We start from the raw sequence: 19,596 nt of genomic DNA, 5'->3' as shown, positions 1-19,596 counted from the left end.
TCTTGGAGTATCATGGAGATGATCATTGAAGTCTCCCAGGAGAAGAGGGCATTTTGTACTCTACTTTTTTACTACTGTACTCTACCCCAGGTGGTACCTGAGGTATGTTCTACCTTTGTTCACTGAAAGGAGAATACCTTGTTCACAAGGAGCATAAATGAATATCCTAAGGGAAGTAGGTAAAACATATATTATATCTAAAGAAAAGGCTGTTTGGTGTAGAGGGAAGATGAATCCCACTTGTTATGGCATGGATATGAGTTACTTGAAGATAGCATGTTTATCTTCATATTATAAATCAACTGTATCATAAGGACGTGGCCAATCACCTCCTCATTGCTTTAACTGTATGCTTGTACAGTGCCCTCTGTTTGCTTATTCCTTTTAGTGTGTAAGCTGTTGAGGGCAGAGTCTCTGCCTTCCTGTGTATTTATAGTAGAAGCAAAAAATATAATAAATAATGGTAATAATAAAGATCACCTGTGCTATCATTGTCCAGATGGATATGAAGAAAAGCCAGGGTAGGGTCCTATGCACATTCAGATGCCAGTTGCTGTCAACCTTAAAAAATAAATATTTATACATTTTCTTTAGTGATAGTAAATTATTTTAAACCACAGTAAATAGATGGAACACTTTAAGTAAGTGTTGTTTTGAGAATTTTTTTCATCCTTCTCTTTGAACTGGTTAGAAAAACAAACAAAATGAATTTATGTACTTACAGTATAGTGATATACTCTAAATTCTCCACTCTGTCGGTTTTCTGCACATTCCATACAGACTGATGTTCCCATTTATTGGGCATATTGAATTTCTCCTGGTCTTGCCTTCTGTTATTAGAATTTACAGAGAGAATAGAGATACATGTTGTTAGCAATGAAGTTTGTGAGCTACACGACTGTACCTCAGATCAAACATTCCTTCACTATGATGAATGACTTCCTTTCAGCTTTAAACTTCTGAAACAACTGTTTATTTCATTTCAAGTTCGCTTTAATCTATATTTGAAGGAGCCAAATCTATATTCAAGATCATATCTCCTGTGTTGGTGTTAGATCATAACTTCAGTGGGGAAATAAAGGCAATTTAAAGACTTTGTTTAGGAAGCTGATCGTTTTAATGTGTTAATATCACATCCTGTATGGAATTGTATAGCTGGCAGGACAGATGCTCCAGACACTAACATCCATTGCTACTGTTTATACTCAGTTTATGTTCTGTGGTTAAGGAACATTTGCATTATGGTAAGTGGTAGTTTAGCCAGGCAGAATAGGACATAAGAGTTTGAGGGAAACTTTAATGCCTTTTAGGTCAGGTCTACACTTCAGACCTGTATTGGTATTGCCATGCTGTCTGGAGTGGCTCACAGCTGTGTGAGTACCTACCTCAGGGCAGACAGTCAGAAAACAGAGGAGACACCGATGGCGTGTTTTATAATTAGATTTCACCAAGCTAGTAAAAAATCTGAACTCCTGGATCACTGTGACATGTGACAAGTGTGACATCACTCTTGCCATGGAGTCACAGACAGTCCCCCTAGACTCTCCAATTTATCTTGCCACCCAGAAAAAATGTCTTTGACTTTGTGATAAAAGATAACTTACATCAAAAATCACACCACCTCAAGTTGGTCTCAAGTGACCATTCACTTACCCCAAAGCACTTGGTACTCCAGAATTTATACCAGACACAACTAGTAAACTAACTAAAGGTTTATTAGTGAAGAAAAGGAAATGAGAGTTATTGAGAGGTTAAAGCAGGTAAATATATGCACAGGTGAGTCACAGTTTGTAATTCCAAATGGTGGAAGTGACGTAATAAACTGCTAGTTTCCTAAAAGTCTTTTCAGGGTACCCAGATTGCCTCTGATGATCTTGGCTTTGCATTCGGTACACTTCCCTGTAAGAGTCCAAACAGTCCACAGATGCTGCTTTTCTCTCTCTCTCTCTCTCACACACACACTGACAGGGCCTCATGGACTTTTCCTTTGATGATAGAGAGTGAGGAATGCATTTTGAGTTTTTGACCTCCGATCATCACACATGATGCCCACTTGCTTTGAAATTAGAACTTTTCTGTTGAAGTTCTTCATTTGCATTCCACAAGGCCTCTTCCTGTTTGATGGATTATTTCGTTAGAGGGTTACGAACAATGTAAATGTTTCCTATTACATTATAACAGGATACAGATAAGTGAAAATAGTGGAACTAACATCGCATTAGTTTTCATGAAGCTTAAACATCAAATACACTCTTATACATTTAACAATCACTTTATACTATACTAACACACAAGTGAATTGACCTGGGCCTTCGGCATACGCGGACACCTGGGTTGCCAGTGTCACAGGTATAACTACATCGCTCAGGGGTGAGAAAAATCCACTTCCCTGAGTGATATAGTTATACTGACCTAACCCCCACCCCCACGTAGACAGCACTATGTTGATGGGAGAAAGACATATCTTCACATAAGTGCTACAACTGCACCGATTCAGCATTTTAAGTGTAGACCTGACCTTACTGATGCTATCTTCTGGGGTTGGGGATGAAGAGGCTGGTTATCTTTTAACACTCTCTCCCTTTCACCTCTGCATAATAGCCAACTGTCCTCTCCCACACATTCAGGAATAGCTATCTGGCTTGTCCCTCCCATCCGGTCTTCAGAATAGCCACCAAGCCTATAACTGCCTATACCCTGAAAATGACATTGTCTTTGAGGGATGATGCAGCAGCAGGAGTTGGAAAGATCCTGCTATTCTTTTTATAGAAGTCCTCTAACTCTGGGGCCAAGATGCCTGAAAATACACTGGACTAAAAGAAATTACATCATCACATTATCTTCAACTGACCCTCCTAATTTTGACTGACCCTCCTAAATTTTGAGAACATTCCAATATTAAACATTTTCTAAGTATACTTATATTTTGTAGAATTTCTGTTTCACTTGGTTTATTTGTTCTACAGTCTTGTGATAAGAATTACCAGGGATATTTGTACCTGGAAGATGTTATTTTCCAGGGGGGAAGGATAGCTCAGGGGTTTGAGCATTGGCCTGCTAACCCCAGGGTTGTGAGTTCAATCCTTGAGGGGGCCATTTAGGGATCTGGGGCAAAAATAGGGGGCTTGACTAGATGACCTCCTAAGGTCCCTTCCAACCCTAATATTCTATGGTTCTGTTTGTGAGAGAGGCAAGCTTTCTATGGTGGAATCTCCTTCCTTAGAAGTTTTTAAGGTCAGGCTTGACAAAGCCCTTGCTGGGATGATTTAATTGGGGATCGGTCCTGCTTTGAGCAGGGGGTTGGACTAGATGACCCCCTGAGGTCCCTTCCAACCCTGATATTCTTTGATTCTATTTCCTAGACCTAGACTAATCACACCACAAAACTCAGTCCTTTTCCATCTCATCAATCCCATCTATAATTGAATCCATAGAAACCGAATAAAGTGACATGTTTAGCAGCAAGGTCCAGATCCTAAATTGCTGGATCAGTGATTTGGCTCTCATATAACCATATTAGACACCTTTATAGTATTTACATTTGACAAAACTGGAAGAAAATTAATTGCTGTTTGTTAAGCCTCTGAAAGTTAACAAAATTGTGGTACAGGCTAGATCATGTCGTAATAGGCCGCTCAAAAGTCAACTGTACGCAGTATTCTACCTCCAGATACATAGTAACATGGTCCTCATTATCAAAGGCTCCTCAGATCTGCAGAGATGAATATGAAATATGGTGCAATGCTAGCTAATTTTTAACAAGGGAACTTTTTTGGGAATTCACTGGTGATTGAACACAAGGGCTTTGTAGGACCACAGTGGCCTTTTGTATTTAATGGAAGACTATTGAAAAATGCTGTGGATAATGAATAGAAGTTTTTCCCCTGCAGATAAACAACCAGAGATTTATCATCTGATAACTGCTGTGTAGCTCAGTGAGACATTTTCCTTTTTCTGATACAGTGTTTATGATGTACTAAACTTGCAAAGCACTTGTGACTATTCACCATATAGAATCAAATCTGATTTTGTCTGCAGGCCTTTGATAATACTGTTCAGGAAATTTTTGATGGACTTTAATTCATGGGACTAAGGTTCAAAAGAAATCTTCTTGTTATATTTCTCATAGGTCTGTCTTCATCCTTCTATAATATGCATCCTTTACAGTGACAAAGAAGCTGAGAATAGATTAGAAAATACTTGAAGATGTGGCTTTTAGTCCTTATTTAATTTCTATAGATCCCTAGTGATGTCATCCCCATTAAAGTCTATAAGACTTTTCCATAATGGATAGTGACTGAAAACCCATAGACTTGGTAGCACTTATCAGGGAGTGTAATCCTTGGACTGGAATGGTAAAAAACATATCGTCAGGTGTGCCAAATGGAAAATGTTTCCTGAATGCTTTAACCACTCTTATGAGACAGCCTACTATATATAAAATAGGAATTAAAAACAGAAAATATTTTGGGTGATATGAAATGTCTGAGCTAAGTCCATAAAAATTAGCATGAACTTTTCAAAGCTGATCAGTATATGTGGAGTGGTGCAGCAATTTCAACAGCACTTCAGTCTAGTTTGACCATTCAACAGATTAGCTCATTTTAAACAAAAATTGATATTCTAATCCAGGTAAATCAAATCATACCTTGTTACTGCATTTCCACTATTCTTCTCACAGTCATACCATCATACCTCCAGTGAAGGTAGGGCATTACTCTAGTAGTTCAGAACCACAGACTTTTACTGGTAATTCACAAATGATTGGTAGATAACTGGTAATTGATAAAGGAGCATTTCCAGGAGGGAGGGTGACGTGTATTATCCTCCTGACCAGTAGGTGTCATGATTTTGCACTCCCCATCATACCCTAGATAAAGAAAACCTGTAATCATTGTTGGCAATGGGAGAAAAATGCCCCTTGATTGGAATGGGGCTAGAACGTGGCCCTATGGGTGAAACGTAGCCCTTTGCAGAAGGCTTACAGAAGGCCTGAACCATTTTAAAGATATAAACAGTACTTAAATGGTGCCTACGCCTTGTACCGGCTCTCTACAAAGGGGTCACTTTCATTTTAAATGCACTGGGTAAACACAACTAGTGGATGCTTGTTAATAATGAATCCCCATAGTAACAACTTTTGCTAAGAGCAATATTTTGCCAGGAGCCAATCCCATCCCATTGACTTTAACTTTAAAGTGATTTGGATATTGCCAACAAGCATGCTGCTTATCAACAACTTCTTTTTGGAAGAAAGACCCCGGCCAGAGGCAGGTTTGTGGGGATGCAGCTAGGCAAGGAAGCAATGGGGCTGCATGATACCTCTCCCTGAGCCCTGCCCTGACACTGAGAGTCCAGGCTTGGCATGGCTGCAGGCCTACAAACCCTCTTGCAGCCAGGGAGCCAAGGCCTGGATAGGAGGTAGCAGTCTGGGACACCTGCATGCCCGCCTAGTGAAGGAGCCCCGTCAGAATCCCAGCACTGCAGATTGGGAGGGGCACAAGTAGAGAATAGGGCTGCAGCCCAGATGTCAGGGTTTTTCACGGGAGGTGGGGGTGCTGGGCTGCACGGTACTGTGCTCTCTGAGGTGTATCTTGCTCTGGCACTGGTGGCCTGGAATCAGCATTTCCCAGTGCTACCTTCCCTGGCTATAGCTCTATAGGCAGGTTTCCAGAGCTGCAGCTAGGGAAGGCACAACCTAGCAGTTCCTGCCTTAGCAGCAGCAGCCCCACAAACCTACCTTTCACTTATTGCCAATTCTCGGGTAATAGCAGTGTTTGGCTGGAGAAAGAGATGTTGCTATATATTATTTTTTCAATGTACATAACAAAAGATTAAAGTATTTTCCTTATGTAAATTAATACACTGAAATGTAACACCTGTGGGGAAATTCACCCAAAATCATGTTACTGTACAGCTCAAGGTAGTCGTTTTCTTCTGGTGCACAAAAAGCTCATCAGGTAACATGTTAAGGCTTCCTTAATTTGGGGTTCTGTATACATAAAAGAAACCCCAGAAACAAGTTGTGCAGTAAAAATATTCCGAAGCATAAAGTATTTCATGGGAAACTCATTGTGAAAAAAGAAAGACTGCATCCTAATGAAGCTGTCTGGCCCCATTTTGTGTAATAAATTTAAGAGGCCTGAAAAGGGGGAAATGCCTCTTTAGTTTAATAACCATTCATCCGTCAGGATACCCCACCACAGATTTTTTTTTCCTGTCGTTGACCATTGATAGAGATATCATAAGCATTTTTAAATAAATGCCTCAAATACGCTCTCATTCTGATAACTGGAAAGGGAAAGACTATAGACATCTACATGAAATCTCCTAGCACAATATATCGGCAAGCTCTCAATATGGCCCCCTCTTCACCTGGCTTATAGAATAGCCAACACTGGTCACAAGTCAATTGGAGAAAAGACAGTGAAGGCTCCCCAGGATAGGCCTTGCTATTTGATTTATTTAATAAGGGATGGGGCAGTACTTTTAACATCAAGGTTGACAAAACCTCTAACCAGAACCCTGGCACAATGAATTAGATGGGAATCTGACCATGCCCTTTGCAGCTAAGACTGAATACATTCACAGTTTGTGTGTGAATGTGATGAGAGAATTGCACTTAAATTGTCCACCTAGCCACTAAACCTTACAGTAGGCTGATATATCTAGGAATGACATCTCATACTGACCCAGGAAGGTAAAGGTTTAACATCTCTAAAATTGCTTAATCTTTGTTATCTGACACTCTCTAGAGTCCAAAAACTAAAGGCATCAAAGGGATCCTCAAACCCTCTTGCTAATTAGAAGACTTTCACTCATCCAATCAGGGACCAGAAACAATCTCATGTTAGTTATTTCACCAGCTAAAGAATGCAGCACGAATTTTGAATACCGACTACCCACAGAAAATTGTTCACAATCTATATATAGAATTAAAAACAATCTTTCAAAAATTGACTTGTTGAGTAGATGTGAATAATAACCAATCAGGAAACTTTATAAACATGCCGAAGAAAAGGAGGCTAAATTGGTCATGTACAAATGATTCCTTCTGCTTCAGTTCATTTTCATGAAGGAGCATATCGAAGGCAAGGAAAAGCAAATTTGATGTCTGCTTAGAAATAAGCATACTGTATTCTTTGCTCTTTCTGTTAAAGAGCAACAGACATCTTGACAAGGTTCTTTTGTAACCCATGCATCAGTGTATCCCTAGGTATCACCTGAGCCCAATATTTTCTTGCCCTCTACAGTAGTACATGACAGAGCATCTCAGACAGGCTCAAATTGAGCTGCAAAGTTCAGACCTGGATCTGAGTTTTCCCACAGTTCACAAACTTCAGCTGGGTTCAAACTTCTAAATGAAATTTTTCCAAAGGCAAGCTAGTTCCCATATATCTAATCAAATCATTAGGTACACAAACCCATGGGTCATGTTAGACTATTTGAAAGAGTTTGTCCCCTCTTAGTGTTTCAGAATGCTGCTCCTCAGTATATTGTTTATTGAAATATAATTAAAAAGATGACAATGGCAAGAATGACAGAATTTTTCAATATCCTGCTTATCTCCGCTATCTAATCTAAGCAGTGTTTAGAGTTTAGGGGACAAGTGCAGAGTTCAGTGAGGCAAAAAGTTAATATACACTTAGAAGTTGTACACAGCATGTCTTCTCACTTACAGTGTATATAAAGGTATAAATTGCATACACGTAATAGTTTAGAACCATGGAAAGGCTTATTCTCAATGAGAAGAGTGGGACTGCCAATGTATTTGGCCTCACAGCTTGTCTTATGAGAAAATTGTTTCTAATGCTATAGTTACACATTATGCAGTGTTTTATTCCTTCTGTCCATGAGCTCAAACATTCATGAAAATTTTATACATACTTTTTTTTTGCAGTAGTCATACAAAATAGATTCTGTATAGAGATATTATGATTGCATTTGCTATGTTATAGTTTTAAAATGTCAACACTTGCATTATGAAACTCTATTTTCAGGGTTTAAAACTCTGATAAAAATGATCTCCAGAATAGTTTTCAATAGTAGTATTCAAAATGTTCTGAATAAAATTCACCCATCTCACACCCCTAGACTCGGTGTCCATCCTTCAGATCTAACCAGAACCTCTTTGAAAATTCAAACCAGTGCAGTTAACTTTTTTTTAAAAATAAGAATAAATTGTGTCTTGAAGGCACGTACCTGGGAGAGGGTACTATAGAGCCAAACCACCCAAAGGGGACCTCAGGGAAGGATTGTGCTTTTCTGTCCATGGGGCTGCTGCCTGCTGCCCTGAAGCAGAGGTGGGACAGGGTTTTAGCCTCACTTCCACACTGCTCAGTCTGGAATCACATGTTCCCCTGGAAATACATGAAGAGTGCAATTTCTGCACACCCCTGTGGTTATAACTGGCTCATGAAAAAAGGCTTGCAGGAGTAGGGGAGGTTCCTTCTGCTTTCCCCTTGCACACTAGGGGATCATTCCCCTCTATTCGACATTAGTGAGGCCTCATTTGGAGTACTGTGTCCAGTTTTGGGGCCCACACTACAACAAGGATGTGGAAAAATTGGAAAGAGTACAGCGGAGGGCAACAAAAATGATTACGGGACTGGAACATATGAGTTATGAGGAGAGGCTGAGGGAACTGGGGATGTTTAGTCTTCAGAAGAGAAGAATGAGGGGGGATTTGATAGCTGCTTTCAACTACCTGAAAGGGGGTTCCAAAGAGGATGGCTCTAGACTGTTCTCAGTGGTAGCAGATGACAGAACAAGGAGTAATGGTCTCAAGTTGCAGTGGGGGAGATTTCGGTTGGATATTAGGAAAAACTTTTTCACTACGAGGGTGGTGAAACACTGGAATACGTTACCTAGGGAGGTGGTGGAATCTCCTTCCCTAGAAGTTTTTTAAGGTCAGGCTTGACAAAGCCCTGGCTGGGATGATTTAGTTTGGGATCGGTCCTGCTTTGAGCAGGGGGTTGGACTAGATGACCTCCTGAGGTCCCTTCCAACCCTGATATTCTATGATTCTATGACTACGAGAGCCAATCACAATGTGGTTCTGTATTTTTAATACTTCATCATCTGGACATTATGACATTATTATTAACTGGTAGCTGAAAACCTGTGCTGTTGCATGGGTGTGGCAATTGAGCCAAATTATCGACCATCTGTGCAGTCTCCCTCATGTAACCAACAAAATTGTTGCATGGAAATTAGCTGTAGAGTGATTGGTTGAGTTAACCTCCGATATCATTAATTTCTGATACTACAATGGTGTGGGACTATTGGCATGGTGCAGATACATGTCTTACTGTAGCTATACACAACATGGGCATAATTTGTAAAGTCAAGAAAGCTGCAAACTTAAAAACTGGATGGTAACAGACCTTGAATCCCAGTGACAATCAAACCCCGTGATATTCTAAACAAAGAGAGCTCTCAGCCATGTTTGTAGTTGTTACCATTGCTTCAACTTGACTCAGACATTCTAGGCTGCAGAGTGACACACAGAAGGACAATCGTGAAATTTTATTATATAGATTATTTGTATTTCAGTAGCTCCTAGATATCCCAGTTCCACTGAACTGTACAAACACATAACAAAAAGATGGTCCTGTCCCAAGGACACACAGGAAGAGGAATTTCTCTTGTGGTATTTTCAACATAGCCAAAGCCTTGAGGTGTTTGACCTTGTAAGAAATCATATTCGACACTGATAGCCAAATCCGAGCCTCTGATAAGCCAAGGAACTTCCAATGACTTCAATGAGATCTAGGTGTGTCTTGAGAAAGGTGTCCTAATATGTACAAAAGCAAGACAACCTGGTCCAAATTAATCCTTTGTGTAATTCCATTGGCTGTAATGCAGTTACACTAAGATTACATTTGGTCTCCAGTATCTCACTGCCTGATACACATGCTGTTCTTCTATCTATCTAGGTTTATACTGCACTTGTCACTGTGGTAGTTGATCTAAATTTTATTAATGAGAAAATCTTGCTATCTGTCTTTTTTCTTCCCACACACTTCATACATTTTCCCCGATTCAAATTAAATGCCAAGTTGATAAATGAGTCTCCCTTTCACCTTCCATGAATGGTTGATAGTTTTCTAATGTCAAAGCCATAACACTTAATTTCTTTGACCCCTAGAAAACATTCAGGGTAAAATGTTTCGGGTAGTTCAGATAAAAAATTGAACATTTGGGTCTTTATTCAAACAGGAACAAAGGTTCTGAGATTCTCTCGTCACTAATTATCATTCTAGGATGGAAATTTCCCCAGGCCTGATGGACAGAGACACCCAGGCCTATAACACTCTCTGTCAGAAATAGTTATCCCACTTCTATAATGGATACAAAGAGACAGAAGGAAAGATTAAAATACAAATGTCTAAATGCCGCTATCAAACTATAACTCTATACCCAGTTGGTCAACGAATGTAAAAAGAATGAAAATCCAATCAATGTACCACTATATACACAAATATTATTAACTTCCATATACATACTCAAATACACATTATTGGGCTATATGGACCTCTTAATTTCTTTGACCCTTTAAAACAATGACCCCTATAAAACATTCAGGGTAAAATTCAGGGTAAAACATGGCCTGTAAATAAATAGTAATAGGCAAAATGTTTGCTATTCCTGTGCCATTTATGTTTTCTTTCTGCAAATGTTTAAATGATCTACTTTTGCTGGTGCAAATGGTTTTGGAAAACAAATTTCAGGTGGCATACAGGAATATTCAGTAGTAATAAAGTATAATATATAAAATAATAAATTCTGTAAATTTTACATTTGTGCTTAGTAATACTTGTGCAGTATTTGCCCATGCAATCACTCAATCAAGAAACAAAAACACATGACTTATATGGCCAATCAAAACTAAATAACGCAGCTTAAGATTTGAATATTGATATACAATTCATGGCCCAGATCCTCAACCTGTATTGACTTCAATGGAGGTAAAGTTTTACATCCGCTGAAGATTCAGCCCCAGTTGTGTAAAACACAAATAAATGGCATTCTGCTCCAAGATATTTTGCAAGCAGTAAAGAGGATAAATGTGCTGAATAATTCTTCATCTTCAATTAGTCAGTTCTTATTAGTATATGCACATGAATATCATTGATCCAATCTGATGAAGTTAACAGAAACCCTTTACTGCAATATACTTTAGCATTCACTGCTCCAAAGTAATACCAGCTATAGCATGGGCTTCATTCCTGAATGCAGAGATAAGATAACACTGCCATATGTTAAGGAAACTTCTTGTATTTAACTAATAGGTCTCCAAGTACTATAAATAAGAACTAGGAGTGAAAAAAAAAAGCTTATGAAAGGAATAAAGCAATATTTCTACTTAAATGGTTCTGAATATGTTTGACACTGTTTGGGTCAGCTGTGGCTTAGTGGATGCTTTCAGTAATTCAGAAATCAATAATATTGTAACCGTTGAACAATCATGCACATAATGGTAGCTATCCCTTTTTAATACTCCACTTTAAATGTGCATGCCAGAGTTTAATTTAAACTGTTGTGTCTGTTGGTAAACAGACAAAGGATGAATTTGAAATGGCTCAAAATCTAATGCATTGATTCAATTGTGATTATTATAGTAACCACTCTTGAATTACTCTCCTGGGTGAATACAAGAAACTGAAGAATAACAGGCATAGAAACAATGCGTTTTAAGAATTATACTACACACATTATACCACCAGTCAAGAATGGAAATGGAACAACTTATAGCAAAATGTATTTGTTCCCGGGATCCAGAAAAAAGATAGTACACTGCAGTCATTTTAAAATGGTGTATAGTTGCTTGTGTAAATAAATATAATCAAAACCTTCTGAACAACTTGGGAGGTATTAAAAATTGGACAAAAAAAACAAAAGAAATTATGATTCTCTAAAAAAAGGAGAGATTCAGACATACATCAGGATTAATTCTATTCCTAGAAACATAATGGAACAAATATTAAAAGAAAAGGTTGCTAAATTTCTAGGGCCAGATTGTGATGGCCCACTCAGGTATGTAAGGGGTGGTCACAACATGAATTCCCTTTCTAAAGCGTTGAGTCTAAATTTCAGATGCCTCCAGTCTCCTTATTGCAGGTAACATACATTCATCTATTACATGCTCTACAAATTCTTGCTGTGTGAAGCTGTACATTTATGTAAATATCATCATAAAGCCTTTACAAGGGATTTCTCTCAGTGAACTGATTTATAGTTAAACTCCTTTCATGGGGAAGTATTTATACTCAGTCTTTTCAGTGCACTGCAATGTGCAAATTGAAATCCCATTTATAATAAACCTTCATTTACAGTGAAAATGTTCTCTGAAAATACAAAGTTCACTATAGAAGGCATCTGTTTTTGAATTTTACAAAAGATATGGTGAAGAATGCCTGAACCAAACCACAAAGATTTCTCCTAAACAATCCAACTTTTTACAAGACATTGCTTTCTTAAGTGATTAAGTAATTAACATTCTGAATGCTTTACTGGATGAACATACATTATTTTCTTTTGTTGGAAAGTATATTTTATAAGGATCAAATGTCTGAACTGAAGACAGGGAAGAAAGGAAGGAAGGAAAGCAAAGCAGAATGTCATCAGGAAGAGTCCAAGTAAAGGGATTGCTTTGCTTTTTCTCTTGTTTGTTTTTTTATATATTAAGTAAAGTCTGAAACTGTGCTAAGTGTTATGTAGAGCAGGCTGAAAAGCAAATCTTCAAAAAGCTAGATAGCCACTCATCTACTAAAGAATAACAAAAATGTAGTGATTAAAAGCAGATTTTTAGTAGCCAGAAATTTAGAATAAGGGGAAATATTTCAGTCCTACCAACCAAAATCTATGTTTAGCAGAATGTGGATCAGAGATTCTCCAAAGTAGGTCTCATTACCATTCCTCGATTCTGTTTGTACAAACAACATTGAAGAGAATTTTTAATGTCACTGGGATGTTAGCTATGCCCAACCAGATGTGCAGCTTCTTTATCAAACTTTTCCCCGACAGTGAAAGATGGTGATATTTCTATGCAATTAATTTGCATATTGTTGTCCACTGATGGCAGTAAGGAATTATTCTTAGAAAATTCAGTCCATGCTGTAATATTTCAAGTCTGGATACCAAGGTGATGGTTGTTTCTATAAATACACAGGACACTACAGTAGATAAACATAAGAACGGCCATTCTGGGTCAGGCCAATGGTCCATCTAGCCCAGTATCCTGTCTTCTGACAGTGGCAAATGCCAGGTGCTTCAGAGGGAATTAACAGAACAGGGCAATTTTTGAGTGATCCATCACCTGTTGTCCACCCCCAGCTTTAGGAAGACAGAGGCTGGGGACATATAGAACATGGTTTTGCATTGTTGGCCATCTTGGCTAATAGCCATTGATGGAACTATCCTCATGAACTGAACTAATTATTTTTTAACCAAGTTATTTGTTTTGGCCTTCACAACATCCCCTGGCAACCTGAGTTCCAGAGGTTGACTGTGCATTGTGTGAAGTACTAGCTTTTGTTTGTTTTAAACCTACCACTCATTAATTTCACTAAGTGACCCCTGATTCTTGTTTCAGAGTAACAGCCGTGTTAGTCTGTATTCGCAAAAAGAAAAGGAGTACTTGTGGCACCTTAGAGACTAACCAATTTATTTGAGCATAAGCTTTCCGATGAAGTGAGCTGTAGCTCATGAAAGCCTATGCTCAAATAAATTGGTTAGTCTCTAAGGTGCCACAAGTACTCCTTTTCTTTTTCCTGATTCTTGTGTTACACAAGGGAATAAATAACACTTCCTTATTCACTTTCTCCACACTATTCATGATATGATACAAATTAGGCCTATCTCCTCTTATATGTCTCCTTTCCAAGCTGAAAAGTCCCATTTTTTTAATCTCTCCTCTTCTGGAAGATGTTCCACCCCTCTAATTGTTTTTGTTGCCCTTCTCTGTACTTTTTCCAGTTCTAATATAACTTTTTTTTTTTTTTTGAGATGGGGCCCATGAGAACTAACACTCAGTGGTTCTCCCTTAACCTTTGCCATTTTACGCCTCATTTTCACATGTGCCTATTTTCACTTTAGCTGTCTACAGTGAAGGAACAACACTTAAATTATCATAATTCTCAAATTTAAGCTACCCTTCATTAAGATCTGATTCCTACTCAGAGGCAGGGGGGATGAACAGTAATGCGGAGTAGTAAACTGGATTTTGTTTGTAACCTTGAAGTGGGATCGTAAGGCCAGTTTATTTATACTGTTAGAAAACTTTGGGGACAAATTCATCCCTAGTGTGGGGTTACACAAGTTACCCCTTCTAAAGATTAAGACTATACTCCCTAATAATTGTTACCGAGCCCACAGGGTTCCCATGAGTCTACTCACCACTGGACCCCCTCCTGCTAGCTGTTCTGGGGATTAGCTCTGCCAGTCTAACCTCTCTTCCTGCAGGCGCTCACTCCATCTCCCATTCTCTCATTGCCTCTATTGGGACTTGACTGCTCTCTCTTGTGGCTTGACCTTCTGGCCAGATCACTGTAGTTTTCCCTTTTCAGGGTGTGTGTTCTCTGTACCAACTGGCATAGGCACTCTTCCAATTCACTGCACCCTCTACCCACAGTAGTGCCACTTCCTCAGTGGCTGGTTAGGGAACTCAGGACCACCATCTTCTCCAGGCTCTAGACCAGGGACCCTACTGCAAGCAGCTAAGTCTGCACAGTCCTACACATTCCTGCTGTTTCCTTAGACTACTCCCTACATTGCCTCCAGGAGGCTCCTTCTCTCCCTTCTTCTAGGTATGCCCTTCCTCTAACCAAGCTCTCTTCTCTCTGTAGCCTCAGAAACAGTGACTACAAACCTCACTACAGCCTCCTTCTGCCCTCAGCTATCTTTTTACAAACACTGCCTGTTCCTGTCCAGCTGAGTTCATCCTTTAATTAATCCTCATTGCTCCCTGGCTCCTCCTCCAGATGCAGCCTAGGTGATTAATTGGCCCATCTAGCCACCTAACCCCTTTAGTGTCAGGGGAATACCCCATCACACCATGATTATCTCTTATGGAATTGTGCTGTAGAATCTAATGATTCTAATACGAATGAAACCAGTAGGGTTCTATCAAAATTAAATAGTGTTCTACACTAAAAGCAGATTGAATTTAATATGAAGTGATCACCTTTCATTCAAATTTTTCTTTCATCCATATAATTTAATGGAAAAATATTTCTATACAATGACATAGTCTGGATTTAAATATCTTTAGAAAATCTATAATTCTTTATACAACTCTATAGGGTTCTTTTAAAAGAAATTAAATTTGCCATAGATATTTCATAGTCATAATGTGGTTCATAACAATACTCTGCAACTACCTTTTACACAGGAGCTTCTTACTGCAATATACAGCATGATGACATGATTGCAGGAATGAATGAGTCTAGATAAGACTAAACTGCCATATTGTAGGTGCAAAGAGCAATTATACTATTAATACTTTTGTAAAAACTGAACCTTTTGCAACCAAACCCAATGCGATATTTGGATCACTGTTTCTTTCTTTTCTTTTACAGAATCGTTCAGGCCCAGAATAAGTATTACAGGATGTGCTGAGTCAGGCATTGACTCAGAATGCTGTCAATCAAATCCCCACCAGTATACATTAATTGGGACCTGATTGAAAGACAGGCAGTTGCAGAAGGTGCCAATTAACTAATAGAGATTCAACTGAGGGGCTAAATGGGTGAAAGTAACCTTCTGCAGCTGGGATTATATAGGCAAATAGTAAGGACGTGCTAGGGAGCCTGAAGAAAGACAAGAACAGATCAGACTGACTGCTGCTGCTAATACTGTACCTTGCCCAGAAGCTAGCTAATGACTGTAAACAGTATGTAAATAACACTCCAGGCTGTGGCTTTCTGAGGGGACAAAATAAAGCATGATGCTGGTTAACAACACCTGGAGTTGTGATTGTCAATTACTCAAGCTGGAAAAGAGTCTCAGAAGAACCACCCCATGATAGTAAATCTTCACTGCAGTGTTAATCTGGGTTCTTACTTGGGTGTAATCCCTATTTTGCCTTCCGTCCATACAGAAAAACCTGTGGTCGAAGTTTTGTGGTGTGTTCAACTCAAGCTAGTTAGCCAGGCTCAGCATATAGTTTAAAGTCTGAGTGCTGTTTACGCTCTAGCTTCTAAGCTGCCCCCTTTGCAGTGTGGATGCAGACTAATCAACTCAGGTGCATCTAGATCTCCAATGCTGTTCCACAATTCCCGTTAGGCTGTATTTTCTGACCTACTCCCTTCTTCCGCACCAATAGTCACCTACCAGTTAACAGCTAACAGTTCAGTGTTCAAACCCCATATTGTATATGGCTTACTGTACTGGCAACATTTCTACTGCACTTCCACAGCATTTGAACATAGATGGCATCTGAGAAAACATCCTCCACATGCTGCCAACTGGCAAGGGGTTGACACCAAGATTCTGGTGGATCTCTGATGGGAGGTCAGTAAGAGACATAATTTGGGAAGACCTACATGAAATCTGGAGTTCTCTGCCATTTTTTGGTGTGGACTTGTAGGAGGGGATTCATCAGGTGGGCTCTCAGTGCTGGGCTGAATCTCAAGAATGTATGCTGGAAGAAGAGTTGTCAACCCTCCAGGATTGTCCTGGAGTCTCCAGGAATTAAAGATTAATTTTTAATGAAAGATTATGTCGTGTGATGAAACCTCCAGGAATATGTCCAACCAAAATTGGCAGCCCTAGCCGGAAGACCACAGAGCAGAACTCCCAGTCCAGTAACTCACTGAGACTGTGTCCATTCTAGGATGGAGTAGGACTAGCTGTGCAGTATGTTGGTCAGGCTTTTGAATTCAGGAAATCTATTGTGGCAAGCATGGCTGCAAGTGTGCAAAACAGGGATGGTTATTGCAAGCTGAGCAATGCCTGCAAATGCAGGGAGATGGGTGGCACAAATGTATATTCATGTGTTTTTTCTCACAGGGGCACTAGCAGTAGAACATTTTCTGAGGCAGCCAAGACATTAAGTCTCCGGGGTGATCTGTGGTAATATTAAAGTCCAGAGCACTTGAAAAACCTCTTGGCAGTACAGTCTGGGGATCCGGCTACCACAGGTGGAAGAGGGAATTGAAGAGGCACATCTGTGGTGGCTCTGTGCTGCTGCACCCTAGCCCATCATCCTGTTTATGTTGGTCTGAATTTTAGTCCACTCCTTGGTAATGATGCAACAGGAACTCCAAACCGCCTTTCAGGTTTCTGGGCAGAGCATACTTCCTGTCCCCCCACACCTTGTAGCTCATTAGTCCCCTCTTGTCATTAATCTGCCTACCAGTTACCAAGCAATGAAAGAGCACCAGAGGCCTGTGACAACTGCTCACTTCTCCAGTCAGGGATCTACAGCAAGTAAAAGTCTTCTGATACTGCCACCAATACCTAGAATAAAGTTAAGCCCATCCCTGGCCTGTCCCCTTCACACACCCAAATCCACAAAATCTGATATTTAAGATAAAATAAATACAAAGCACTTGCCATTGTCTTGGTAGGATGGAATCCTGGGACACAGCAGTGATGGAAGAAACTATGTGCCAAGGAGATAAAAGCTGTGACCTTTGCCTTGCTGTGGTGCAGAAAGTTAAAGAGGAGAACCTCCTCTCCATCCCACCCTGGAAAGAGGAATGATGTGCTGTTTCAATGCTTTTCAGGTCACCTACCCCAGTGATGGCAAAGCACCACCCAGGAGGTCACTGATAGTCAGCAAAAAGGTCCAGAACCTCCAGGGGAAAGGAAAGAGAGCCAGAAATGACCTGCAGTAGGAGATTGTTGTTGTTGTTATTAGCATTATTGTAGTGTCTAGGAACCCTAGTCAAGGGCCAGAAGCCCATTGTGCTAGGTGCTGTACAAACAGAACACAAATACAGTCCATACCCCGAGAAGATTACACTCTAAGCCCTGGTCAACATTATGGGTTGAGGTCAAATTTAGCAGCATTAGATCGATTTAACCCTGCACCCGTCCACATGACAAAGTCATTTTTGTTGATTTAAAGGGCTCTTAAAATCGATTTCTGTACTCCTCCCCGACAAGGAGATTAGTGCTAAAATCGAGATCGCCGGGTCGAATTTGGGGTAGTGTGGACGCAATTCGACGGTATTGGCCTCTGGGATCTATCCCAGAGTGCTCCATTGTGACCGCTCTGGACAGCACTTTGAACTCCGATGCACTAGCCAGGTACACAGGAAAAGCCCCGGGAACTTTTGAATTTCATTTCCTGTTTGGTCAGCGTGGTGAACTCAGCAGCACAGGTGACCATGCAGTCCCCCCAGAATCATAGAGCGTAGAATGTTTCTACGCTCCCCCTATCATCTCTGTCCCCGAGGTTATCGCAGATTAGACGGCGAAAAAAATGCACTCGTGATGACATGTTTTCCGAGCTCATGCAGTCCTCCCGCACCGATAGGGCACAGCTTAATGCATGGAGGCATTCAGTGGCAGAGGCCAGGAAAGAATTGCTGGGTTTGCTTAACAGCAAAAGTATCATGCCTCGCTGGCTATCCTTCCCGAGCCAGGTCGCTGTGTCACATGCACTCCGCGCTGTGTCAGCCTTGACCACTTTGTGAGCAGGAAGGCCATAGATATAGACATTGCATTAGGTAGCTTCTGTAGCTAGAGAAAACATTCCTGTGCATTCGGCAAAGTCTGTGGCATAAAAAGAGAAGCCCTTTCAAGCTGGGTTTCTGTAGCATAGTGGTTATCATGTTTGCTTAACACGTGAAAGGTCCCCAGTTCAAAACTGAGCAGAAACAGGTCACTGTTTCTTTCTCTGACTCACCTTCTGCATTTTTAGTCTTAGAACAGACTGCGCTGTGAAATTTTACATTGAATTATATCAATTATGAGTTAAATAATACGGAAGCTCTCTCTAAGTTATAGTCCTGGGTTCCTTACCCTTTCAGCTGCTCTGATAAATTAACATTTTTGTTAGGGGTGGGGGAATATTTTCATGAAGCCTTTTATAGGGACTAAATGCTATCTAGGACTCTGAAATAATCTTGACGTGGCCCATAGAGTGCAATTCTTTGTTCTGGATTTGTCATTCCACAAGTTGAACTGCTCCTTACTACTGTCCAGGCTTCATGAGTCATGGGAGCAAGGGACAGGCTGGGGTAGGTGCGACCACGCGGTGCTGCCGGCTGGGAGAGCAGCCTGATGCAGAAGCCTCCAGCTCGCGTGATGGTCCAAGCAGGACTGAATCTCCAGAATATGAAGCTTAAAGAATAGAATGACCTGGAGTCACTCCCATTCGGTGCTCTAAGACGAGGATATCCATGTCTGTCCAGGCCCCCCTGATCGACCTCACCGAGGTCTTCCAGGAGCACCCAGGAGATGTACGATGGCTACCAGTCCTACTGCACCGTCTGCTGCGAAGGCAAGGAGATGCTGCTGTGTAGCAATGCAGTACCGCGCCTGCCAGCAGCACCCAGGAGACGTATGGTGATGGTGAGATGAGTGGGCTCTATGCTTTCTGTGACATGGCAAGCATGGCAGTGGGCTGAGCGGTGCCGGCAG

At 40.5% G+C, this 19,596-nt stretch overlaps 1 long non-coding RNA gene across 1 annotated transcript in view; it reads right to left on the bottom strand.

Moving 5' to 3' along the window:
* Positions 1 to 480: 480 nt before the first annotated feature.
* The window catches only part of LOC311517743, a 60,866-nt gene continuing 41,750 nt past the window's right edge, over positions 481 to 19,596 (bottom strand). The window contains exons 2-3 of the long non-coding RNA XR_014710784.1: positions 723 to 830; positions 481 to 561 (exon numbers count right to left, since the gene is read on the bottom strand). This is a non-coding gene — a long non-coding RNA (uncharacterized lncRNA). The remainder of the gene's footprint in view (positions 562 to 722; positions 831 to 19,596) is intronic.

This window comes from Lepidochelys olivacea (assembly GCF_965140295.1).
Source record: "Lepidochelys olivacea isolate rLepOli2 genome assembly, chromosome: 3".
Classification (NCBI taxonomy): Eukaryota; Metazoa; Chordata; order Testudines; family Cheloniidae; genus Lepidochelys; species Lepidochelys olivacea.
Note: the sequence above shows the minus strand (reverse complement) of the source record. Positions and strands in the feature narration are given on the sequence as shown.